Raw genomic sequence first — 8,247 nt, 5'->3', positions numbered from 1 at the left:
TCCAACCAATCAAAAACAGTCTTTCTGGACCTGTTCTCTTTCCAGGATCCCATCAAAGTAGATCCCTGAACATGCTGAAGCCTTTTGAAATCCAGGACAACAGTCTTAGCTTTTGCCTTATTTCCTCCTTTCAAGATCCTGAACTCCATTTCAATGGAGTCCATTTCCAGTGAAAACATGGTTTGTAGTGTTGAAGGATGCTGAGATCAGCCTGACCAACAGTCCTAAGTTAAACCCATCACAGGGATGTGAAAGATGGATGTTTCCTGACAAAGACTGACACAAACAAGGATGTGAAAGAAATATGTTTACAGAAGGAGAAAAACAAACAAGTGACAACATCTTATTAAAAAAAAAAAAGCTGGCATATCAGTGACTAGCTTAGCAACATGTTGGAATGCATGAAATAGAAGCCTCTCTGAGTTCCTCAGAGAGAAAGGAATGCAAGGATTGAATTGGAGCCTTTAGAGAAATGGACACGAAGTAGAAGTGTTAGTTTTAAGTAAGTAGAAATATCTTAATATTAGTAATCAGTAAGTAGAAATTATTATTAATAACCAGTAAGTAGAAATATCTTAAGTGCCTTAAGAGACTGTGTTAACTAGTAGAAGGCCTAAAGTCTAATTTAAAGGTCAGTAGTGTTACCTTTCACAAATTAACTTAGCTCCAGACATAACAAAAACATAGCAGAACATAGATAGAACAGATTATACTATATGCATAAATAGGTAAAACTATTCACATAAATAGATAAAATTATATGCGTAGATTTTAGGTAAAAACTGACATTACTTTCACACATTAGAATTAAACTCGGATTGGTTTAGCAAGAATGTTTTAGAATGTGCTTTCAGCTGATTGGATGATTTATGAATAAAATCCCTGTATTGGGGTAAGAGAAAAAGTGGAAGAAGAAGGAAAAAGTGTGGGAGCTGCTGCTGCTGCTTTTGTTCAAAACATCATGACTCTATGCCAGAAAACTTTTAGCACTTTAATACTCAGAACTCCTTGCCTTCAAGGCTGATGTATTCATGCAATAAACAATTTTACTACAACAAACAACTGCTCTTGTCTCTTTGAAGACCCAAGACCCATGATATCCAATATCCTCAACAGCAGCATATGACTGACATTCAATCACTTTGTGCTATAAAGGCATAGTCTCATGTTCCAGCAGGGAGGACTTGTAGGAATGTGTGTGGAGATTCCTCCCTTGAGTGGGGAGGCCCTTCAAGGTTAATCCTGGAGCCTGAGCAAAAAATTTTTGCCCATGATCATCTGTATGGGTAACGCCAATCTACTTGGTAATTATTAAGATTTAGTTTCAAAGTTTAGAAAGCAAGGGAATCCTTTCTGAACCTTGTGTTTATATGCATATACTTTGGTGGCAGCCAAGTTTATTATAAAGTCCCTTATGTTTGCATAAGCCCTCATAATTTTCTTGATAACCTCTTTCATCACATCTTCATTTGATTGTCATCCTCTCTTCCTCATCATTCTTAGTTTAAGCTCTTACCAGCTTCACCATTCTGTTGGCAAGGGTGCCCCCCCCACCTTAGTCCTGTGTATCCCAGCTCTTCCAAGCAACATTCATGCCTCAAAGACCAAACCAGGTTCATAGAAACCAAAACCACATCATAGTTGACCAGCAGGGCTGAGGATACACCAGATGGGCTCTTACTCCTCTTCACTACCACTCCAGAGCTATATGTATCATATTTGATGCTATCCAGGTCTCTCCAGTAATTAGAGAGCATTTGATGCCCACATGAAAAAGCAGCAGGCTCTCCACAATTAATCAGAGTCCCTGAAAAGCAGCAAAGTTCCCCTAGACAGCAGGTCAGCAGACAGGCTCCTTCCCTACAGCAGAGGGATCAGCATAAAGGGAGCAGCCTTCCTTCTGGTGCTCCTGTAGGACTCAAGCAGTTCCCTTGGCAGAGCTCTCAGCCTTTTTTTACCAACCACAGCACTAAGCATATTTTGTACTTACAAATGTGCAGGCAGAGCATAAGCGCTCCTCCCAGCAGCAGGAATGTCAAGCTTCCAGCTTTCACCATCCTAAGAGTTTTTTACATCCCACCCTGACAGAGTCAGCCTGCCCCTCCTTTAGTGCATAGCTATGGCTTCTTGAAGCTGTAGGGCCTCAGAGAAGATCCTGTTTCTTTCACAATCCCTGGTGATGCATAGCTGCCTCCTGCAGCTCCTTTGCTCAGTGAAACATTTCAAAAGGTATGTCTCTCCCTGTGCTCCACACCAGCACCCACCTTCTGAAGATCTGTTGGGGTTGAGACCTCCAACATTACAGGGAAAGCAAGTTTTTCTAGCTGAGGGCAACAGCTTGTAGCACACCCCCACCACTGCTGAGGAAGCGTGTGCTGCTATGAGATAAGGCACCAGCCATTCCCACACCAAATGCCCCAAAAAGCCTGTGTGTTTTAGGTATCCCTCAGGCAGAGTGGGGGACCAGACCCTCCCGACCAGTGCTAGCTGGAACAAAACCTCCAAGGGCCCCTTTAATCAAAGAAGAACTGACAGTTCTGCTAGCCCTGCTAGTATTGCTTGAAGTCAAGGTCTCTTGTCTATTCCCTACAGCATTAGTCAACCTCAAGCTTCCCAAATGTTTCTTAGATGTCCCTTGACAATGATCCCAGAGGGCCCCAGATCTAGAAGCACGAGCCCACACACTGTTGCTCTCACTGTTCACTGCCTCTTTTAGCTGTGCTTAACAAGGGAGATTTTTGGGACTATTAAATTTTGTTAGCAATTGTGCTAACTCTTGTTATTGTTCAGTATTAACATGACTGACAATTATGTTGGCAAGGAACAAGGTACCAGAGTGCTTGTTGGAATAGTAATTTTAAAAACTCTAACCAGCCAGAAAGGAATATTGCAATATTACCATGATCTGATCTGACTGGCAGCCTGTGCTGACATCTGGATACAAAACAAGGGGTTGGGACAGCTGATCCCAACTGACCCAGGGGATATTCCACACCATATGGCATCATGCTCAACAATAACACTGGGGGGGGCTGGCTGGGGGATGGTGGCCTACTGTTCAGGACTGGCCTCAAGAGCTGGGTACTTGATCCTATACAGGCATTCCTGGTTTGTTTTCTTTAGTGATAGCAAGATAACACTTGCAAACAAAGCATTAAAGAATGCCAGATGGATTCTGCATACCTAGTTGTGAAACAATAACTAGTTCATTTTGGAACATAAAGATCACAGTGTTTCCAATGGTGGTTATACAATTCTTGACCAAAAGTTACATGACTCAGTGGCTGGCTGATATTCCAACAGGCAGTGCCTTTCTCTTTTAGATATCCTTCAAGATACAGTTTTCTAATAACATAGACAGTGTTTTGCAGATATGGCATCTTGACTATCTTTGCTCAAAATCCCTGTGCATAACAGACATTCTTGATTTGTGTTCATTGAATAGATTGTGCATGCATCCTTGTCCAAGGTTTAATTTCTTTTAGAGACTATACAAACACACACATACAGACACACACACACACACACACACACACACACACACACACACACACACACACTCCTTTTGCATTACAGTTACTACTATTTGCTTAATTATGGCAGTGTTACTGTCATACTGATGTATCGGGTTTACCTAAATGTATTTGATTCCCTTCAGGTTCTGACACCAGAAGGACCTATGCTGAAGTAAGTAATCGTAAATCTTACTTGATTTGTAGTTCAGAGATCTGTTTACTGCTTAAGGAGCCAGGAGGTCACTGAGATGTATAAAAAAAGAAAAAAAGGAAACATTGACAGAGTTTAAATAGCAGTAAAGCAATTTTATAGTTTCTACTCAGTCTTGTTTGACAGTTTTGGTTTTTTTTCACTTACACAATGATGGCTTGGTTATCCAGGCACAAAAGATGATGGGATTCACTCAGTGAGGATTTAATTTTCCATTGTTTTGAACTCATGTATTGTGTGGGGTCTTGAAAGCTTTAGCCAGCCCAGCTCAGCTGCAGGGCTTCAGAATGAGAGCCATAATGAGGGATCCCTAGAGACATCCCTGTGTGGGAATCTGCAGTTCTCAGATGTGTTTAATGCATCACATATACAGGGTGCCTGGAATGCTTCAATGTAAAGGGTGAAATATTTTCCTGTCTTGGAATAAGATACAAAGATAAGGACATCTGCCTAAATGGCCTCCTAGTAGAAAAGGGACATTTAGACACCCCAAAGTAATTTTCAATTGATAATTTATTTACAACTGGCAGACTTTTATTTTACCACAGATTAAATCTTAGTCATCTATTATGTTCAGCTTGAAACCTTCAGAATGGCTTCCAATGTTTTTATACTACAAATCTTGTGACTGGTCACTATCTATATAGTCCAGTATTTTTCTTATATAGTGTCTTTTAAGATGGCATGTATTAAGGAGTTTCTAATTACTCATGGAAGTTCTGGTTTTCTTGGACTACCCCATATAAAACCACCCTGAGTTCTTCCAAGTGATGTAGCAAGTGGAACATATTATGCTCTTTGAGGTCGACAAGAGTGGTTTCATTGCATAATTTTATTTTGAAAATAATATATATGACAATTCCATGGATAGTTCATTGCAGGTATCACATGGTATGAAGAGTGACAAAAAGGTAATCTGAAAATGTCTTTTCCAAAAGTACCTGCTTTTTTGTTGTTGCAATATACACTTATCCAGAGATAGCATTAGACTGCTAGAACAATTCACCAGAGGCAATGACATTTCATGGAGATTTTGAAAGATATTCCATCTTACTTTAACTTAGAGAAGCTAAACACAGTTTAGCTGTGTTTAATAAACAATAAAGCAATAAACCATAGAGGTTTATTGCTTTGGCTTCCCAACTGAGATTTGTAGTGAGAGTATTGCAATTACTCTGGATGGATTACAAATGTAACATTTGTATGTGAAAGGAGCAGGAAAAACAACAGAGGAAGGATTGAAAGAATGTCTTGTGTTGGTCTCTAAGTAGGAAGATGACTAAGAGCAGTAAAACTGGTAAGCACCAAGGAACATACCGTTCAAGGGTATAGCATGTGCCTTATCTCTGATGCCAGAAGGTTTCTTTGCCTAGTAGTCACTAACTTCTACTACTTTCTGGTTCATTAGCCTGTATGAATTCTAAGATGCTCTTTCCATGCTCACAAGCATAGTATTTTTCTTAGGAAAGGTGTCTCACATTCTTAGCCAGTGTAACTTGTGTCTGATCAGTGGTCTGTGCCACTTGAAACTGGGCTTGCTGCATTGTAGTAGGAGGGCAGACCTTGTATCCTGCTTTTGTCCCTTGTATCCTGCTTTAGTTTTCAAAGGGTGACTGTAAGTCAGTGATGGTGGGCTCAAATCACAGGTAATGGGCTGGTAAGGAGAAGGTAGCTTGTACAACACTCATTCAGAGCTGGGGCTGAGGTGGTATTTGTGTAGGAGACCACAAGCAGTGCTGGGATACAGTCAATTTTATAGTGATCCATCACGATTATACATTTTATTACAATGTGCTTCCTGGCTAATACATAAACATCACTTTCTCTAGAACTAATTTGCATGCATCTACCTCTTACTGGAAGTCCTTTAATGGTCCTAGAGTGTTGTCTGGAAGGGTCTCTGGTGGTCACCAGAGTGGTCACTGGAGTGTCCCCAGGGTTATAGATGATTTTGCCATTAATTTCTCTTAGCACTGTTGTTTCTCATTACATGGCTTTGCCACAAAACCCACTATATTCCTCATCTGTTTATCCACTGGTTCCAGCTACATTTAGCATCTTGTGTGTATACTTCTACATTCTGTTATCTACTTCTTTGAAACTCATTTTTCCCTTACTTGGATAAGTAAGGCACCATTATATTCCATTCCTATTATCAATTGCCTGTCACCCTTACTATAAGGAGGGCAGGTCCCCAAAATACTCTTCTCCCTGCAGGAAGTTGCTTGGTTCATGGGCCAGCTGGTGGATGTAAGTTCCCAGTACTGAGCAGTAAACAAAGTTTTGTGTGCTAAACTGTGCTCTAGATGTGCCGAAGCACTTCCTAATTTTTCCAGGCCTGTTACAATCTGTAAGTGCTCCTTGTTTTTTATGAGGCTGGTAACTTAAGCTGAATAAGATGCCCCTGCTGCTCAGGTGTTTGTGGATGACAACAGGCAACAATAAAGACACTATTTGTGCGGCAAATGTAGATCTACTGTCTGGCTTGCAAGTCTCAAACAGAAGCAAGACAATGCTGCTCACATTGTGTGCAAAATAAACATCTCTTGGGAAATAACATCAGCTACTGCTAGGAATTATGTAAGCAGAAGTTAGAGGTAATATTTGAGCATATTTGGCACACTGCAAAGGCTCTGAAGTGAAGTAAATCTTAAAGGGAATACCACGTAGATATGTGAGGGAAGTGGAGAGCAATTGGAGTAATGCAGGTTTTTAAGAGATACAGTTGGAAAGCAATAGAAAAAACTATGTCTAAGAACAATTTGAGGACTTGGTAGTGATTGCAGGTAAGTTATTTTGATCCAAATCTTTGCAAGAAGTATTTTTTCTTTGCTCTTTCTGCTTAGCTTAGAAACTCTCAAAGATTATGAAAATTCCCTGTCTTGGTTTGAAAAGACAGGAGTCTGTGAAGGAAGGCAAAAGCCTCCTGTGAAATGGAAAAGGTAAACCCCCTCCTTCCGAATTATCACAATTTCAGAATTAAAAAGGGCTCTCAGGCAAAGATATGGGAATGGGAATAACAGTTTTTTACTAGGAAGAAAAAAACTAAATAACAATGTAATTTAGCACAAGCAAAAAACCACTGGCAGAGTGAGAAAAACCTGACACCCTGAGAAGTCAGGGTGTTGATAGCAGTCCAGCCAGATAGTGGCTGCTCCTCCTGGAGCGGCAATCTGCAGAAGGGTGTAGATCCCTTCCGAAAATGCGGCGAAGGAGCAGCTGGGCCTTGGTTCCTGATTCCTCTGGGAAATCCAGCAAAGAAGGCTGTCTGTGGTCTCAGAAATGCTTGTTTTATGGTGGCAGGGATGCTTGGCTCCTCCCTCTGGGTGGAGCATCTCCCAATGGGATGATGTAACCAATCTTACCAGCCACAGTGAGTAATTCAATAGCCCATTAGCAGGAGATTATCTTCCTGGCAGTGTCATTGTTCTTGAAAGAAATAAGAAAAACTGCCTAACCCCCAACAGATGGCAAAAATAGAATACATGCTTATTTTACAAGCCAGGACATTCCCACAAATAAAGTTCCGTTCTTTAATTAAACTTACATATAACATAAACTGAACTTTCACAGAACACCCTAGAGTTTTCAGGTGATTGCAGGGGAATGGTTGGCAAATTCTGTTGGCTGACCAAGCAGTATGGATGGACCAATACTGGCTGCACATAGGAATGGTAAGAAACATGTTAACTTCACTGCTTCTCTGAGGATGGCATCCATCAGGAATTTCTGCACTTGTCTAGGCTCCCCTGTCCTCTGCTTTGCATTTCTTTAGCTGAAGCTTAACCCTTTGAAACAGTCAGCCTGGCTATCTTTGTCCTTGCTCTTCCCGTTTTCACAGAATGACCAGGTTGGAAGAGACCCTCAAGATCATTGAGTCCAGCTCATGCCCCAACACCTCAACTAAACCATGGCACTGAGTGCCACATCCAGTCTTTTTTTAAACACATCCAGGCGTGGTGACTGTCACCTCCCTGGACAGGCCATTCCAGAACTTTATCACTCTGTAAAAAACTTTTTCCTAATATCCAACCCATATTTCCCTTGATGCAGCTTTGAGACTGTGGCCTCTCATTCTGTCAGTTGCTGCCTGGAGAAAGAGACCAACCCCCACCTGACTACACCCACCTTTCAGGAGGTTGTAGAGAGCAATAAGGTCACCCCTGAGTCTGCTTTTCTCCAGGATAAACACCCCCAGCTCCCTCAGTCATTCCTCACAGGGTTTGTGTTCCCAGCCCCTCTTCAGCCTCGTTGTCTCCTCTGGATGCGCTCAAGCATCTCGAGGTCCTTCCCAAACTGAGAGCCCAGAACTGGACACAGCACTCAATGTGTGGGCTCACCAGTGCTAAGAAAAGGGGAAGAATGACCTCGCTGCTCCTGCTGACCACACTATTCCCGATCCAGGCTAGGATGCCATTGGCCTTCTTGGCCACCAGAACACACTGCAGGCTCATGTTCAGCTGGCTGTCACCGGTACCCCCAGGTCCCTTTCTTCCTGGGCACTGTCCAGCCACACTGTCC

The sequence above is a fragment of the Passer domesticus genome, chromosome 5 (assembly GCF_036417665.1).
Source record: "Passer domesticus isolate bPasDom1 chromosome 5, bPasDom1.hap1, whole genome shotgun sequence".
Taxonomy (NCBI): domain Eukaryota; kingdom Metazoa; phylum Chordata; class Aves; order Passeriformes; family Passeridae; genus Passer; species Passer domesticus.
The sequence above is the reverse complement of the archived record's forward strand: the minus strand, read 5'-3'. Positions refer to the sequence as shown.